Source organism: Bubalus kerabau, chromosome 1 (genome assembly GCF_029407905.1).
Source record: "Bubalus kerabau isolate K-KA32 ecotype Philippines breed swamp buffalo chromosome 1, PCC_UOA_SB_1v2, whole genome shotgun sequence".
NCBI classification, from domain to species: Eukaryota; Metazoa; Chordata; class Mammalia; order Artiodactyla; family Bovidae; genus Bubalus; species Bubalus kerabau.
This window is the reverse complement of record NC_073624.1, coordinates 58,460,209-58,480,019: the sequence shown is the minus strand read 5'-3', so window position 1 is coordinate 58,480,019 and position 19,811 is coordinate 58,460,209. Positions and strand designations below refer to the sequence as shown.

Here is a 19,811-nt window from a genome sequence, read left to right as displayed (position 1 = left end):
GTAAAGAAATGAGTTTTAAAAATTCAGGATGTGGGTATATAGATTAGCAATACCATGAAAAAAGAAACAGGAGTTGCAGCTGAAAGTGTGAGTCAGAGTGTAATGTATCAGCTAAAGACATAATGTGACACTGGCTGATTTATTACAAGAATGATATTTAAACTTGAGACTATGACAGTCCTCCTTTCTCTGCGCTAATTAGAATTGGGAATAATCTGGTTTAGGAATTTTGTAAAAGACAGGCTAACTGTATGATATTAACCATCCTTTGTAAAGGAGTGAAGATGAAAGTGAAAGTCACTCAGTTGTGTCTGACTCTTTGCCCCCACCATGGATTACAGAGTTGACGGAATTCTCCAGGCCTGAATACAGAAGTGGGTAGCCTTTCCCTTCTCCAGGCAATCTTCTCAACCCAGGGATCAAACCCAGGTCTCCTGCATTGCAGGCAGATTCTTTATCAGCTGAGCCACAAGGGAAGCCCAAGAATACTGGAGTGGGTAGCCTATCCCTTCTCCAGCGTATCTTCCCAATCCAGGAACCCAACCAGGGTCTCCTGCATTGCAGGCGATTCTTTACCAACTGAGCTCTGAGGGAAGTTCTTGCAAAGGAGGACAAGATTTTACTCATCAAAAGGGCTGAAGGATACTTGGCCTCTGACTTATGAAAAACCTTAGCAATGATCAGGGATCCACGCATGGGTATAGTCATTTCTTAATAATATCATTGATGTAGTTTTTTTTTTTTAATCAGAAATAAAGTGATCTAGAGGCTTTTCTAGACAATTTTGACAAGATACCTCTTGAACTTACCTCCTAAATACAGCTCTTTCTTAAGCACATATGGGAAAGTGAAGCAGCTTAACCGCACTGCAGCAAACCACACCTGGCACACTCAACCTGGTGCGGGGCTGACGTTTGAGGAGATACAAAGACCACAGGCACTATTTTCTCTGCACATGGATAAGGAAAGTGCTGAGTATCAAACTCATGTAATATGGGGAAAGATTAAAGGAGAAAAGGTAGGAAAAACACATTTCACAAGTACTTGAAAAACAGAAGAATCACTATAATTGTCAGAAAGAGTGCAGATAGAGAGATGGTAACAAGGAGACAGGTTTCAGCTCAAGGTGAGCATTCGCTTGGCAAGTAGCAGGTTGTCTACCACTGACTTTAAATTTAGCCTGATTGATACAAGGCATCTCTTGAGAACAGAAGATGGTGGTTTGACTTAGACAAGCTTGAAGACTTTAGTAAATAAGATAATGGAAATAGAAGTACTATGTTGGTACTATGATACAAGATACCTGCATGTATTCACTGCTTCCTGAATTATTTTTCTCATAAAGGGAAAAATAATACTAATGCAAGGGAGTGTGGTATTATAGCTCTTTCAAAGTTAGAGATGACTCACAATTCTAAATGACTCAAACTAGGTGAAAGCTATTGGATACAGTTTTACTGCTCTGATGTGCCCTGCAGTATCAAGAAAAGTATCCCCTACAGACTTACAGTGACTATACAATGAGGAAGATAACAACATAAATACACAATAATAAGAAAATAAGAGACTTTGAGTGGGAGAAGAGGATGAGCAACAATAAGACAATAAAACTTTGAGTGGGAGAAGAGGATGAAGACATTGTAAGACAATAATGTCCTAACTTTCCCAAAACCTGTGAATATATTATGTCCCATGCAAAAGGAGCTTTCTTAAGAATCTTGAGATGGGGAGATCATCATGGATTATCCAAGTGGCCCAGTATCATAACGCTCGTTATACGTGAAAGAGGGAAGGAGAGTTGGTGTTGGATTGATGCAATGTAAAAGACTTGACTGGCCATTGCTGGTTTTCAAGGTATAAAGGCAGCCATGAGCCAAGGGTTAGGGTTAGGGTTAGGGTTATGAGCTGAACACAGCTCATAGAAGATAGACTGGCAAGAAAACAGATTCTCCTCTAGAGTCTCCAGAAAGGAATGCAGCCCTATCAAAACCTGGGATTTAGCCCAGGGGGACATTCTTTAGACTTCCAGAAATGTAAATATTAATAATAAGGCTCTAGGACTTCCCTGGTGGCTCAGACGGTAAAGCGTCTGCCTATAATGCATGAGACCTGGGTTCATTCCCTGGGTTGGGAAGAGCTCCTGGAGAAGGAAATGGCAACCCACTCCAGTATTCTTGCCTGGGAATTCCCATGGATGGAGGAGCCTGCTAGGCTACAGTCCATAGGGTCACAAAGAGTCAGACATGACTGAGTGACTTCACTTCACTTCAGTGGTAAAGAACATGCCTGCGAATGCAGGAGACATAAGAGATGCGGGTTCAATCTCTGGGTCCAGAAGATCCCTTGGAGGAGGGCATAGCAATCCACTCCAGTATTCTTGCCTGGAGAATCCTGTGGATTCTGGCTGGCTATAGTCCATAGAGTCACATAGCATCAGAGATGACTGAAGTGACTTAAGACACATACAATAATAAAGTTATGGTTTTTTAAGCTGCTAAATTTGTGATTACTAGTTACTGCAACAACTAAAAACTAATACAGTAACACTAGCAGAAAGTAACATACATAGAGAAGCAACAGAAATTATTAAGGACTGAGAGAGGAACATTAAAATTGGACTCCAATGGAAAAAATACATCTTTTTATGACTCAATATCTTAAAGATAGTGATCCTTTCACTCTCATTTAAATTTAATGTAAGTTTAAGTCTTAAATTTAATGCAGTAGTATGGAATGGTTTCCTTCCCACACCTTTTGGATCTTGACAAGTGATCCTAAAGTGCATTTAGAAAAATAAATCTCTGACAATAGTTAGGTATTAATTTGAAAAGAGAAAAATAATGGAGGGGGTGGAGATCAACATTTATCAGATATTTAAGTAAATTATAAATGGTTCTGGTATAATAATTGAAAGGCAATAAAACAGAAGAGAGAACTTAAAAGAACAAAGATTCAATGCTTGTGAAAATTTATTGTATTATGGTATTTCAAATCAGTAGTAAAACAATGGATTATATAATAATTGCCAAAAAGATAACTGGCCAGTCATTTGAAAGAATTAATAAAACTGTATTAATACTCCATTCCTTAAATAAAATAAATTGCAGCTAAATATTTAAATAATAAGTAAATATACTTGCAAAATAATCTTAAAATAAGAATGTTCTTTGATCAGAGCCATAACCAGACACATATTCAGAGGTGTAGAGAAAAAGGTTGATAAATTTGAGTACCTACAAACATGAAACTTTCATAAAGCCACTAAAATACAAAATCAAAATTAAGAAATGTAACAGAATTGGGAAAACTCTTTGATATGTGTGACAAAGATCTAATGTCTTTATTATATAAAGAGAATTACAGATTGGGATTAAAGAGATCATCAACCTAAGGAGAAAAGCCAGCAAAGGATAGGTGCAATTCATGATAAATAGCTAGAAATTTCTTCTATAAAAAGCTGTTTGATCTCATTTATAATTAAATATATGCTAGTTAAAGTAACACATGATCCACCTTTCCTGATCAAATTGCTATAGCTATAACACAGTGTTAGTGAGGGTTTGGAAAAATGGGTATGCTATACAGTCTTCTTTGAAGTGTGAATTGATATAAATCTCTTTCTGGCTAATTTATCAATTGTTCAGTTCAGTTCAGTTGCTCAGTCATGTCTTGACTCTTTGCGACCCGTTAGACTGCAGCATACCAGGCCCCCTATCCATCACCAACTCCCAGAGTTTACTCAAACTCATGTCCATTGAGTCAGTGATGCCATCTAACCATCTCATCCTCTATCATCCCCTTCTCCTCCAGTCTTTAATCTTTTGCAACATCAGGATCTTTTCAAATGAGTCAGTTCTTCACATCAAGTGGTCAAAGTACTGGAGTTTCAGCTTCAACATCAGTCCTTCCAGAGAAAATTCAGGACTGATTTCCTTTAGGATGGACTGGTTGGATCTCCTTGCAGTGCAAGGGACTCTCAAGAGTCTTCTCCAACACCACAGTTCAAAAGCATCAATTCTTCAACACTCAGCTTTCTTTATAGTCCAACTCTCACATCCATACATGAATACTGGAAAAATAATAGCCTTGACTAGATGAGCCTTTGTTAAAGTAATGCTTCTGCTTTTTAATATGCTGTCTAGGTTGGTCATAGCTTTCCTTCCAAGGAGTAAGTGTCTTTTAATTTCATGGCTGCAGTCACCATCTGCAGCCCAAGAAAACAAAATCTCTCACTGTTTTAGAGCTCAAGAAAATAAAATCTCTTACTGTTTCCAGTGTTTCCCCATATATTTACCATGAAGTGATGGGACCAGATGCCATGATCTTAGGTTTTTGAATGTTGAGTTTTAAGTCAACTTTTTCACTCTTTTTTTTCACTTTCATCAAGAGGCTCTTTAGTTCTCCTTTGCTTTCTGCCATAAGGGTGGTGTCATCTGCATATCTGAGGTTACTGATATTTCTCCCAGCAATCGTGATTCCAGCTTGTGCTCTATCTAGTCCAGCATTTCACATGATATACTCTGCATATAAATTAAGTAAGCAGGGTGACAATATACAGCCTTGATGTACTCCTTTCCCAATCTGGAACCAGTCTATTGTTCCATGTCTGGTTCTAACTGTTGCTTCTTGACCTGCATACAGATTTCTCAGGAGGCAAGTAAAGTGGTCTGGTGTTCCGATCTCTTTAAGAATTTTCCACAGTTTGTTGTGATCCACCCAGTCAAAGGGTTTGACATAGTCAATAAAGCAGAAGTAGATGTTTTCCTGGAACTCTCTTGCTTTTTCGATGATCTAGCAGATGTTGGCAATTTGATCTCTGGTTCCTCTGCCTTTTCTAAAACCAGCTTGAACATCTGGAAGTTCACAGTTCATGTACTATTGAAGCCTGGCTTGGAGAATTTTGAGCATTACTTTGCTAGCGTGTGAGATGAATGCAATTGTTTGGCAGTTTGAACATCCTTTGACATTGTCTTTCTTTGGGATTGCAATGAACACTGACCCCTTTCAGTCCTGTGGTCACTGCTGAGTTTTCCAAATTTCCTATCTCATAGTGCAGCACTTTCACAGCATCATCTTTTAGGATTTGAAATAGCACAACTGGAATTCCATCACCTCCACTAGCTTTGTTCAAAGTGATGCTTCCTAAGGCCCACTTGACTTCACATTCCAGGATGTCTGGCTCTAAGTGAGTGATCACACTATCGTGATGATCTGGGTCATGAAGATCTTTTTTGTATAGTTCTTCTGTGTATTCTTGCCACCTCTTCTTAACACCTTCTGTTTTTGTTAGGTCCTTGCCATTTCTGCCTTTTATTGTTCCCATCTTCACATGAAATGTTCCCTTGGGATCTCTAATTTTCTTGAAGAGGTCTCTAGTCTTTCTATTTTCTTATTTTTCTCTATTTCTTTGCATTGATCACTGAGGAGGGCCTTCTTATAGCTCCTTGTTATTTTTTGGAACTCTGTATTCAGATGGGTATATCTTTCCTTTCCTCCTTTGCCTTTAGCTTCACTTCTTTTCTCAGATATTTGTAAGGCCTCCCCAGGAAGACAAGTCAAAGCTATGATTTTTTTCCGGTAGTCACGTATGGACGTTAGAGTTGGACCATAAAGAAGGCTGAGCACCGAAGAATTAATGCTTTTGAATTGCGGTGTTAGAAAAGACTTGAGAGTCCCTTGGACTTCAAGGAAGTCAAACCACTCAATCCTAAAGGAAATCAGTTGAATATTCATTGGAAGGACTGAAGCTGAAGCTGAAGCTCTAATACTTTGGTCACTTGATGAGAAGAGCTGACTCATTAGAAAAGATCCTGATGCTGGGAAAGATTGAAGGTGGGAGGAGAAGGGGTAAACAGAGGATGAGATGGTTGGATGGCATCACTGACTCAATGGACATGAGTTTGATCAAATTCTGGGAGATGATGAAGGACAGGGAAGACTGGCATGGTGTAGTCCATGGGGTTGCAAAGAATCGGACACGACTGAGCAGCAACAACAACCATCCATCAGGAATAATGCAAGACTGCATGTTTCTCTGATAACCAGCAAAAAAATGTTACAGCTTAGCTGGGAAGTTCTGATTCATCTGCTGTGTTGGCTAGACATTACACCTTCAAATTTCCATTTATTTCAGTCTTTGCAAAACTGTCTTAACGGAAAAAATTTCAATTCCCTGGAAGACTGTAAAAAGGAACCTGAAACAGTTCTTTGCCCCAAAAGAAAAAAAATCTGTGTAAGATGGAATTATGAAGTTGCCCAGAAAATGGCAGAAGGTAACAATGAATATGTTGTTCAATGAAATTTGTGATGAAAATGAAAAATATGTCTTTTATGTTTACTTAAAAACCAAAGTAACTTTTTGGCCAATCCAATACATACATAAAAGTATTCACAACTAGGTACAGAGAGAAAGGAGATAAACCTATTAGAAAAATAACTGAGACTTAATGAGAAGACCAAGGGCATCACCAAGTTTATAAGAACAAACTGCTAGACTGATGTTAAAGTTATAAAGTCATATGTTCAGTTTGATAGGTCCGGTAATGGTGAAGAGTCTGGGGTGACTACTATAACTAGTTTTGGGGTCTTTATTCCTGATGTTAGTGAATGTGTGACTTAAAGGGCCAAAGGCAAGGCAGTCAAAATAAGAAAATATATTACATACTGCTCCTAGGACATTCATCCAGTCACCTAGGTTCAAACTCTTGGAGACATTATTCTTTCTCCTGTTCTGTCATGCTTACTATTACCATAAAGAAGCAGTCACCAACTTTTATAAAATTTGCATTTCATAATAACTCCTAACCCCAGTATTACTTTTCTATTTTCATAATCACCAAACTAGTTCAAACTTCATCAACTCATCCTTCTGTTACTTGAATACCAGTCTCCCATCTCTAAGTCCATTCCATTTTTACACAAAGGGTTTCTACCATTCTGAATGATAAAGCATGTTTTTCAAAGTAAATTTTTTTTTACAAATTCCTATAATGTATGTAATATTATAATTAATTTAGAAATTTAGGGAGTGTAATAAATAACATTTTCATCCTCTGCCCAAATTACAGATAGGAGTCTAGGGGTTGACACATCTTTTCTGCAAAGGGCCAGAGAATAAATATTTTAGCTTTTCAGGCCATATGATTTCTGTTGCAACCACTCAAAGCTGCTGTTGTAGCAATAAAGAGACACACACATGTAAAGATGTAAACAGAGGAGCCTCGCCAGAGTTGGCCTGCGTGGGTCAGATTTGGCTCAGAGCCTGCAGTTAGCCAAACCATGGATTAAAAACTCAGGCAAATGGATTAAAATGTCAACACTGGTGAGTAACAGAGCAGATACTAGAGAACATGGCTTAGGTACCAAGCAATATAGGCTTTTTACTAGTACATCACAGAATTAGACAGACTTAGCCTCAGGTCTCCCAAGCCTGGACAGATAGGATCCTTACTACTAAGCTCAACTACACATACTCTTTGCAGATGAGAAGATCAAAAAGACAATTAGTGATACATGCTCAGTTCCTGTTCCCAAATTTACATATCATATTAACTCTCTTGAGGAATGAGTAGGAGCAGAGAGAAACCCAGTTAAACTAATCAGTGTCTCTCCACATGAAAAAATGAAGCACATAAAAAGAATCCTGCATTCTCTGCCCAACTCCAGTAGATAAGTTATACTTTTAGAATTTGTTGTCTGAAACAAATACATGAGCAAAAAGTGACAATAAATTTCTACTTTATTAATCATAGCAAAACATATACATTTGAAAATGATAAAAATGGATATGGATATGTAGGACCCATGATTTATATAATCTACAAACAAGCTTCTCAGGTGGTGCTAGTGGTAAAGAATCCACCTGTCAATGCAGGAGACTAAGAGATATGAGTTCAACCCCTGGGTCAGGAAGATCCCCTGGAGAAGGGCATGGCAACCCACTCCAGTATTCTTGCCTGAAAAGTCCCCATGGACAGAGGACTCTGGGGGGCTACAGTCCAGAGGGTCACAAAGAGTTGGACATGACTGAAGCAACTTAGCCAGCCTGTCAGTCACAGACAAGCTTTGTGCCTGCATGAAACTGCAGGCTCTTTATAGTACCTCCACAGAGTGGTCAGGTTTGCCATCTATAGCTTCATGTTGTTGTTGTTTAGTCACTAAGTCACGTCTGACTCTTTGTGACCCCTTGGACTGTAGCCCACCAGGCTTCTCTGTCCATGGGATTTTCCAGGCAAGAATACTAAAGTGAGTTGCCATTTTCTTCTCCAGGGAATCTTCCTGACCCAGAGATCAAACCCACATCTCCTGCTTTGGCAGGCAGATCCTTTACCACTAAGCCACCAAGGAAACCCCCTATAGCTTCATATCATCCCTAAAATTAGGTGTTATAGCTCCAGACTGTAGCCTTATCAGAGGACAACAGTAATCATCCAGTAAATATTTGTTGAATAAAAATATGAATTTTATAATAGCTGTTTTACTTCCTAAGGATTCTAATGTCTCCCCAAGGATACCCTTCTGTTGGAAGCATGGAGTCTTAACCACTGGATCACCAGGGAAGTCCCTGTATTTTAATGTTTTAAAAATCTGAAAGAACATAAACACTGATGAATAACATAATTATTTAAAATATTGTTGAAGAAGACTATGGTACAAGGGCAACATGAGAATATGTACTACTATCTCCCTTATTAGATGTACATACAGAAGTGAACAACTCAATGAAAAATGTTTGTAGGTTAGGGAAGAGTTCAGAAATCTGACTTTGATCCCACACAGGAATTGACATTTCTCAATTACAGAGATGAAAGCAATCATCTCACTGATAGTCATTTCATTATTATTGCCTTTTTCTCCTCAAGGGCTATGGGAAAATAAAAGAGGAAAATCATTTGAAAAACAATAATGAATCCACACACTGACCAAAAAAAAAAAGCATTGTGTTCTAAGAAATGAGAAATTTGAACCCAAGACTCTTTCACTAATAAAAGATACATTATTAAAACATTCTATTAATACACATTTAAGGCTGTGAACCTATCATTTCTACACACAGTAATTAAATCTCAATTTTTTTGTACTAACAAAACAGTAGATTTTTTACATCTGCTTTGCCAGAGAATCACATGTTAGAAAAGTAAGTTAACACAATAAACATCTTGGAATATCTTTAAAATTAAAAAAAAAAAACTTTCCTTTTCTTCTTTTTTTTCTAAATTAATGTGATTTAGGAAGCCTCATAATACTATTCAGCTTTTGATGGTATTAGACCCTGTTTTTAAAATACAGCACAACTATTAATTTACTTTTTATGATAACATAAAGAAGTACAAGAAGTTTAAGAAGAAACTGTTAGTTAAATGAGATGTCAAAATAAAAATTTGCCACACATCTGCTTTTTCATTATCCTCATTAACATTACTCTACCATCATCTTTATGAAGCAGAGTAGCAATATTTATATCTTTTAAAACTCATTTATTCCCTTCTTTCACAGATTCAGTCCACCACCAAATCCTATGACTGATCTACCCTTGTGTTTCTATGTCAATAGCTGCCATGTTAAGACATGTTAAGACATGCCTTGGCATCACACATGTACATTATTGGCACTGCCACTAAATTCATCTCCCTTCTTGTACAGCTTCACTTCTTTTCACTCTACATAAAACCATTAGAATAATCTTCAAACATCATTATTCTCACATTATTCATGGTCAATGAACTCAAGTACCTTCCAAATAGATTTACTCAGAATAAAACTTTTTAGTTTAGCCTTTAGCTTACCAATCTTATCTACTTTATTTCACCTATCAGTAAACTCCATGCCAGTACTCTGCTTTATCTGAGTTTATCTGCTTATTGGTTCAACTTAACATTAAATTTAAACATGACTCAATCTTTGGCTCTTCTAAAGGCCAGGAAGAAGCACTTCTAGAAGAAATAAATGTCTTTTAAAATCTACTCCACTATAAAAGCAACAAGAATATTCACAAAAAATGTTAAAAATAAATTTTCAGAGAAACCTGGAAATTAACCAAAATGTACAGCAATTCGTGTAGAATTTAACCCACATTTGAAGGAAAAAATTAATCTACATATCCAAAACGTTCAACAAACTTCATGAAAGATAAATTTAAAGAGATCTACACATAGACACATAGTCAAAGTGTTGAATAACAAAGACAGACTCATGAGACAACAACTAGAGAAAAATAATTCATCTTGTAGAAGGGATCCACAGTAAGATTAATAGCTAACTTTTCAGAAATCATGGAGTCCAGAGGCAATGAGTTGAAACATTCAAAATGCTGGAAGAAAATAAACGTCAACCAAGAATTCTATATTCAGCAAAACTATACTTCAGAAAACCAAGATAAATTAAGACATTTCCAGATAAACAAAAATTTAGAGAAGTGCTAGTAACTGTGTCGTTAAAAAAAAAAAAAAGAAAGAAAGAAAGAAATGTGTCCATGTACGTGCTAGGTTGCTTCAGTCATGTCCAACTCTTTGTGACCCCATGGACCATATAGCACACCAGGCTCCTCTATCCCTGGGATTCTCCCGTCAAGAATACTGAAGTGAGTTGCCATGCTCTCCTCCAGGACATCTCCCCAACTCAGGAATTGAACCTACATCTCTTAGGTCTCCTGTATTGGTATAATACTAAAAGACTTTCAACCCAAAATAGAAGAACACTACAGAGTAACTCAAGTCCACATGAAGAAATAAAGAGCATAGGTAAAGTAGCTACATAGGTAAATATGAAACAAAATATGAATGTATTTTTATTTTTAATTCTTTTCACCTCATATTTGATTTAAAAACAACTGCATAAAACAATAATTATAAATGTGGGTTGATTGTTTATAATGTAAAAATATGTAACGAAATGTAGAGTTGAATGAAAATAACTCAAAAGGGGATAAGAAATGAAATGATACTGGAGCAAAGTTTCGAAAACTATTGAGATTATGTTGGTATTCATTCAAAACAGATTGTTTTAGTCATGAATGTGAAGTCAAGTGGGCCTTACAAAGCATCACTACAAACAAAGCTAGTGGAGGTGATGGAATTCCAGTTGAACTATTTCAAATCCTAAAAGTGGATGCTGTGAAAGTGCTGCACTCAATATGTCAGCAAACTTGGAAAACTCACCAGGGGCCACAGGACTGGAAAAGGTCAGTTTTCATTCCAATCCCAAAGAAAGGCAATGCCAAAGAATGCTCAAACTACCACACAATTGCATTCCTCTCACATGCTAGTAAAGTAATGTTCAAAATTCTCCAAGCCAGGCTTCAACAATACATGAATCATGAAATTCCAGATATTCAAGCTGGTTTTAGAAAAGGTGGAGGAACCAGAGATCAAATTGCCAACATCCGCTGGATCATTGAAAAAGCAAGAGAGTTCCAGAAAAACATCTATTTCGGCTTTATTGACTATGCCAAAGCCTTTGACTGTGTGGATCACAATAAACTGTGGAAAATTCTGAAAGAGATGGGAATATCAGACCACCTGACCTGCCTCTTGAGAAATCTGTATGCAGGTCAGGAAGCAACAGTTAGAACTGGACATGGAACAACAGACTGGTTCCAAATAGGAAAAGGAGTATGTCAAGGCTGTATATTGTCATCCTGCTTATTTAATTTATATGCAGAGTACATCATGAGAAACACTGGGCTGAAGGAAGCACAAGCTAGAATCAAAATTGCTGGGAGAAATATCAATAACCTCAGATAGGCAGATGACACCACTCTTATGGCAGAAAGTGAAGAAGAACTAAAGGCCTCTTGATGAAAGTGAAAGAGGAGAGTGAAAAAGTTGGCTTAAAACTCAACATTCAGAAAACTAAGATCATGGTATCCGGTCCCATCATCATGGTAAATAGACGGGGAAACAGTGGCTGACTTTATTTTTGGGGATTCCAAAATCACTGCAGATGGTGATTGCAGCCATGAAATTAAAAGACACTTATTCCTTGGAAGGAAAGTTATGACCAACCTAGACAGCATATTGAAAAGCAGAGACATTACTTTGTCAACAAAGGTCCATCTAGTCAAGGCTATGGTTTTTCCAGTAGTCATGTATGGATGTGAGAGTAGGAGTATAAAGAAAGCTGAGCTCAGAAGAATTGATGCTTTTGAACTGTGGTGTTGGAGAAGACTCTTGAGAGTCCCTTGGACTGCAAGGAGATCCAACCAGTTCATTCTAAAGGAGATCAGTCCTTGGTGTTCACTGCAAGGACTGATGGATGTTGAAGCTGAAACTCCAATACTCTGGCCACCTGATGTGCAGAGTTGACTCATTTGAAAAGACCACGATGCTGGGAAAGATTGAGGGCAGGAGGAGAAGGGGACGACAGAGGATGAGATGGTTGGATGGCATCATCGACTCAATGGACATGAGTTTGGGTAGGCTCCGGGAGTTGGTGATGGACAGGCAGGCCTGGTGCTCTGCAGTTCATGGGGTCACAAAGAGTCAGACAGAACTGAGTGACTGAACTGAACTGAACTGAACTGATTAATTACAATGACCCAATAAGAAAATAGCAACAATAACAAAAATAATGCAAGAAGCTTCAAGGGAATTAAAATGGTAAACTAGAAAATATATCTTTAACACAAAGGAAAGGTGTAAATGAGAAAAAGAAAGAGAAGAGAAAGTATATAATACACAGAAAACAAATAATAAAATGCTTCCATTTTATTAAGGAGATTAAGTCCTACTTTATTGGTAATTATATTAATTGTAAGTGTACACAACACTCCAAACCAAAGGCAATGATTGGCAGGATAGTTTTTTTTTTTTGTTTGTTTTTTAATAATCCAGTTACATAGCATCTACAAGAGGCATGCTTTATCTTCCAGGGCACTAATAGATTTAATGTAAAAAGATAGAAAAGGATATACCATAAGAACAATAACCCAAAGAAAAAGAAAGGGACTATGCTAACACTGAACAAAAGAAGCTTTAAGACAGAAATTGTTACTAGAGTTTTAAAATAGAACATTTTATATATTTATAAAGCTAAACTGGTCAATCCATTAGGAGAACAAAACATATAAACACACATGCAGAGTCCATAAGACTGTTCTATACATCAGTGTCTCTTTTGCTGTCTCATACACAGGGTTATTGTTACCATCTTTCTAAATTCCATATATATGCGTTAGTATACTGTATTATAGAACAGTCTTATGGACTCTGTGAGAGAGGGAGAGGGTGGGAAGATTTGGGAGAATGGCATTGAAACATGTAAAATATCATGTATGAAATGAGTTGCCAGTCCAGGTTCGATGCACGATACTGGATGCTTGGGGCTGGTGCACTGGGACGACCCAGAGGGATGGAATGGGGAGGGAGGAGGGAGGAGGGTTCAGGATGGGGAACACATGTATACCTGTGGCGGATTCATTTTGATATTTGGCAAAACTAATACAATTATGTAAAGTTTAAAAATAAAATAAAATTAAAAAAAAGGAAAAAAAATAAACACACATGCACTTAAGAGAATCCTAAAACACATGAGACAAAAATCGACAGAATTGAAGGGGAAAATACACAATTCAACAATAACAATCAGTGCGTTGAATATTCCACTTTTAATAATGAATAGAACAATTAGGCAGAAGATCAAGAAGCAAAAAGAAGACTTGAACAGCACCATAAGTCAACTAGATCTAACAGACATCTAGCTATAGGGCATTCCACCAAATGCACAGTATTCTTATGTGAACATGGAATATTCTCCAGAATAAACTGTATGTTAGACCACAAAATAAGTACAAATAAATTTGAAAGAAATGAAGTCATACAAAATATATTCTCTGACCACAAAATAATAAAATTAGAAATTAATAAAAGAAGGAACTTGGGAGAAGTGGCATGTGTTGGTGGATGAGGCCATGGCAACGGGACCTAGAGATAAAAGCTAATGAGATTCAGGGAGAATTAGAAGCAAGATAAAAGTAAAGATTCTGAGCATGAACCGAGACAACTACATCTGTGAAGCCAAGTTGGACTTACAGAGAGTACCAAGAAACCATGAGCCTACTTTACATCATTTTGAGGTCCCACAGGAATATGTAAGAGCTTTAAATGCTACCAAACTGGAACGGGTATTTGCAAAACCATTCCTTGCTTCCCTGGATGGTCACTGAGATAGAGTCAGTTGCTGGGCAAAGCATCCAGAGAGTCTGGCTAATGTCCTTTCTGGGGCATGTGATGGAGATAGGTTAAAATTTGGAACTTCACTAAATGAAAATATATTCGTACAATACAAGCACATAAAGGTCTTTTTGTATGAGGAATATGTACTCACTTTTGTGGGACTTTGTTTTTATACTGTTGATGATGACAAAACTGCCAAGCAATGGAAAATGGATGGACCAAGCTATGGAGAAGAGGAGGAACCATTGCCTAAAATATTAGGAAAGATAGCATATACAGGAATTGATCATCACTGGAAAAAAGCTATTTTGCCACATGTGGACAGCAAATAGACACTCGGGATGAACAAAGAACCAATCCTATATGTTCAATGACTTGAGGATTTGACAGTATAAGCAGTGTTAAATTTAACCCAATTGAGACATTTCTCTTGGGAAGTTGTTCTTCTGACAGGAATATAGCACTGTATGATATGAGGCAAGCTATTCCTCTGAAAAAGGTCATCTTAGATATGAGAACAAATACAATTTGCTGGAACCCTGTGGAAGCTTTAGTTTTTACTGCAGCAAAGATTACAACTTATATACTTTTATATGCATGCACTGCACATTCTTATAATCGTACATATGCATCATGTGTCTGCAGTACTTGATGTGGGTTACTCACCCCCTGGGAAAGAGTTTGTGTCTGCTAGTTTGACAAATCTATTTGAATCTTTCCTGTGGACAAAAGTAGAAGCAAGGAAGTCTATCACACAAAGAGAATGCAACACATTATCTGTGTGAAATGGACTTCTGACAGCAAGTACATTATGTGTGGATCTGATGAAATTAACATTCATCTGTGGAAAGCTAATGCTTCTGAAAAGTTAGGTGCTTACATCATGAGAGAAAGCAGCCACAGATTATAACCAGAAGTTAAAGGAGAAACTTCAACATCATCCTCACATAAAACGTATCTCTCATCACCAATATCTACCAAAATTTGTCTCCAGCCAGATTCAGGAGCAGCACATCATGAAAGAAGCTCATTGACGAAAGGAACTGAATTGTATCAAACACAGCAAGCCTGGATCTGTGCAGATTGTGTCAGACAAGAACAAATACAGAGTGGCAGTTGTGAGATAATATTTGGTATTCCTACTGATACTAATATATAATTACTGGTTGTGTTTTGAATTGTGAGCTCTATTAATAAAAGTACTGCTGCTAGTATAACAACGAATGTTTTAGTTACATGAGTCAAGCTTAATTGTTGCACATTTTTGCTATCCTGAAAAGCTGTCTTTAAAAGGTGACCTAGTTAATAAGACTATCCAACATTTTATTCTCGATTTTTGTTTTCTTCATTGAAGAATACAGTATTTACAAACCAGCCTATTTTTTGCTGTTAGAAAGTGCTCATATATTAATACTTTCCCTTTGACCTGTTAATTTGGACATTCTACACTTAAATGCATATACATTTAAGACCAAACATCTCTTTTGTTACATTGAACATTACTTTGGATAATTATTGCAATGATTCTTCCTAGGATTCCATATGACACATAGAAGAATTAGATCAGAATTTTTTTCAATTGTATTTATTCTCTGTGCAGTTTTCAAAAATGCTTTTTAAAAGTTCTTCCTCAGGATAAAAAGCCTGCTATTTTATCCCTTCCTCTGCAAAACAATTTCCAGTTATTAGACAATTCTTGTAGCTCTCCTATGAGCCAGAGGTAAATTATCTGTCTCTTTGGTTATGTGGCTCCACTTATCATTGGGTAAACTTACTGGAAGTGAGAAAGAAGATTACTGCAATTCATAGAACTATTGATATACTCCTAAAATACTGTTAATTGCATAAGACATTTTAATTACTTGATCCTTTCTTTTTGAAAGCACAAAAATAGGTTCCTTTAAGGCACCCATAGGCTAGCCCTATTTCTATATCTGAAAAACAAAGAGGACTTTGCATTTCTTTTCTATCTCCCAAGTTAAAGTGTTGTAGCACATATCTAACTTCTGAGTATAGCAAATATAGTCAACATTCAACCAACATTTATTGATTCCTTTATTTCATAAGGGATAAAGCAAGCCCAGACTTTTCCTTTATTTTACTTCTTGAATTTTTCCCTTTAGGACATAAGAACTCCAAAGGGAAGCAAAATACAGAAAATACTCCCTTGAATTATTCAAATAACCACTTCAAGCCTTTCTCTCTCTGTGTTCCTTGGTGGGCACCTTATGGGGTTGGATAAGTTTTGGTTGTTCAGATGACTTACTGTTTTGAGGCAAAGGAATAAGTGGGCTATTAAAGGTTGCTTGCTGTTTGATGTCAGAACTAAACCTAAGGCGTCTATTCTTGCATCTAAGTTTGTTCTTTTGCCATTTAGCTTTTTAACTTTAAGCAAATCACCTAACCGCTAAACATTATTTTCTAAATCTTAGTGATTTAATATAATAAAACCTACATCAAAGGACTCTTTTGAGGATTATATGAGTTAACACATGAAAAAAATGCATGTTACTGTTCAGTCATTCATTCTGTTTTTTATTTTCTTTTGATATAAAATAAAAGCTCTAATCTTAAGTTTTTCTGCCCAGAGAAATGACCACGATTTTATAAATGAACAACAGCATCAAAAACCCAGGAAGAACATGGGAACTAAAGTGAACACCCAGAGGTGCTGTGTATGATTGTGAGATGCCAAGTCCAGGAGGCATCTGGAGACTGAAATTCTAGCCTAAACACTATAACCAAGCAATAGTTCTGTCTGGGGGCTGAATCTATCCAAGGTGGAACGCTCTTTTCTAGCCTGTTCAAAGGCTTTATATGAAGTAGTGGGTGACTCTGAAAGAGTATCCCTAGGAAACAGAATACGAGTACTCTACTGAGTGACAAAGAGCCTTTCATGTTCATCATACTAACATTCCAGTCTTAAATGTTTAGTGAATTGAACTAAGTGTTACTGATTAATGAATTATTCCCAAGTTCTATGTACATTAAAACAAAATCTGTTGGAAATAGACTGTTCAAATATTCCAAACTATCAAGTACTTTTTTCTTTTTCACTTAACATATATTTCAGAATTATTAATACATTCCAGAGAAGTAGTCTTTAAAGGTAGAAGGTAAAGAGGTTATGCTGTATTTACTATAGTTTTACTTCATGTAAAACAAGGAATTGCAAAAAATGTTTGTAGGAGAGTTGGTTTTGTTTTTGAGCTCTGCTTTTATGCCTTTCTCTGATGTTTTTTTATGCTGCAAATAACTCTTAAAATTATAGTTAAGTGAATTATATAAACCTGTAACAACAAGATTTGACTTATATAATATAATCAAATAAAAATATCAGACTGTGCTGCCCAGTGCAGAACAATATTGAATGTCTATTGCTTAGCTAAAACAATTGGTCTAGCATTTCCTAATTTGTGTTTAGTCTTCTTAAAGATAAGCATGAAATATACAAAAGCATAGCATTAAAGTTTGTTCCACTGACTTTAACTAAATAACATCTAGAAATTTTGCTGTCACTCTCTAGCTGAAGAAAGCAATATTTCCTTGGCATGAAATGTCAGATCCAAATTCCTCTGCTGGTCTTGGAAGATTCTCCACCAAATGACCCTTTCCCCCACATCACTTTCTACCATTTTGCTAATTCCAATAATTTAGCAATTAGGTGCTCAAAAAACATCTATGGAAAAAAGAGAGAGGGGGGACATGAATATGAATGTGTTTTTTAGAAGCAAAAGGAACTCAATCTCCATTCCACAAAATATCATTCCCATCTCTGACAAGTGTATCAATATGAAATCTTATCATTACTGATATAGTCTTTCAGATATTAACTTCTTTAAGAACATAAATCTTCTTGGAGGGTCAGTATTAGTAAGGCAATTTATTCATCAGTGCTCTCCAATGAAGAAATTCTGGAGTCAGAATAAGAATGGGTAGTAGATATGTGAAAATTAAAAGCAATACAGAAAGTAATATTCTGGGAAAGATAGTGCTCTTTGCCTTTGTCCTTGTTAAATATATGTATTTCCTTGGCCAGATATTCAACAATTATTAGTTCCCATACATACTAGAGATATGATTACTAGAAGCTGAAAAAAGCATTCATTCTACAAATATTGAGTTCCTATTACATGCTAAGCACATAAGTATAGGGGGGAAAAAATGGTCTAGCTAGGACTTTAAACACTAAATAAATCATTCCAACTGTGAGAGTATAATACTGGAGAACTGCCAAGAGAACATACAAGGGAGAAATACAATGGTGGGGAAATGGAGGAGAAGTCATTAATAGGCAGCAATTTACTTGTCTTTTAACCAGACATTGTTCACAATTATATCTCATCTAGCAACCAGAATCCTTCAATCCTTGCTTAAAATGCCCTCTAACCCCAACTATTTCTTTCTCTCTTTTCACCCTATCAGTAACTTAGTTTTCAATTCACACAATAAATTACAAGATGCCTATATCCAAACTGAGCAATATAATCTATAAAATTTTAAAAAATAATAAAAATATAAAATCCAGATTTACTGGACATATTAGAAGGAAATTTATATAGAAAAATCATTCAAAGAAAAAGATACCATCCCACAATTGAACATGAATCTTTCAAGAAAAACCACATGTAAATTTTCAGCAACTTTAGTGCAACAGTCATTATGTTAACAAACACTTACTTCAGAATTACTATTAGGATGTGAAATAGAGGTAATTAAAGGTTGTTTTATAAAATTTTCTGAACACATAATTCAGGGTTGTGTTCAGTCTTCCAAACTAGGCCATTTTCTTCAAGATTCTGAAAATTTATATCATTTATATAACTAATATATAATATTATGGGTGACAAAAAGCCTATACCATTGTTATTCTTGTTATATTCAGTTATAAGGACAGGAAAGGCTACACCATGGACTGTAGCCCGCCAGGCTCCTCTGTCCATGGGGATTCTCCAGGCAAGAATCCTGGAGTGGGTTGCTGTGCCCTCCTCCAGGGGTCTTCCCAACCGAGTGACGGAACCCAGGTCTCCCTCACTGCAGGATTCTTTACCATCTGAGCCCCCAGGGAAGCCTGAGAATGAGCAAATCTTTATTCCAATTTTTAAAACAGAAATTGAGACAAAAGAGTAGGAAGTTTTATACCAGTCCCTGCCAAAATTCTTTGAGTTAAGCAGATGATTTTAAGGTCTTAGTGAATAAACAGGTATTCATAAAAATGGAATTTGCTAAATTAAGATATGCTAAGATAAGTTATTTCCTTCTTCCTCCCTCCCTTCCGACCTCCTTCTCTCTCCCTTCCATCTTTCTTTCATTCCTATCTTCATTTATTTTTGTTATTCAACAAGTGCTTGTCTGACAACTCTAGGGACACTTTATATATACTGACGAAACAAAGTGTTGCAAAATCAAAGTGTCTGACAAAGAATTTTGTGTACAAGATGAAGACATTGAGCTTAGTAATAGCAATTAGATTTTTCTTTTAAATACTTGGCATGAAGAACATGCAATTAATTAAAGCTCCAGGAGTTCCCATGGCGCTCTGTTCACTGAGCTTCCTGTGCAACACTTCTATCAATGTCTCCATAAAATGACAGGAGTCAGAGACATGCTGGTCACAGCAGTGCTAGCTCAAAATTCATA

The 19,811-nt window shown here is 36.5% G+C and overlaps 1 protein-coding gene and 1 pseudogene across 5 annotated transcripts in view; one reads left to right on the top strand and one right to left on the bottom strand.

The window, feature by feature from the left end:
• Window positions 1-19,811, bottom strand: part of ANKS1B (ankyrin repeat and sterile alpha motif domain containing 1B) — a 1,161,043-nt gene that overhangs the window by 774,878 nt on the left and 366,354 nt on the right. The gene's annotated exons all lie outside the window — the stretch shown is intronic.
• Window positions 55-15,298, top strand: LOC129641217 (DDB1- and CUL4-associated factor 13-like; annotated as a pseudogene).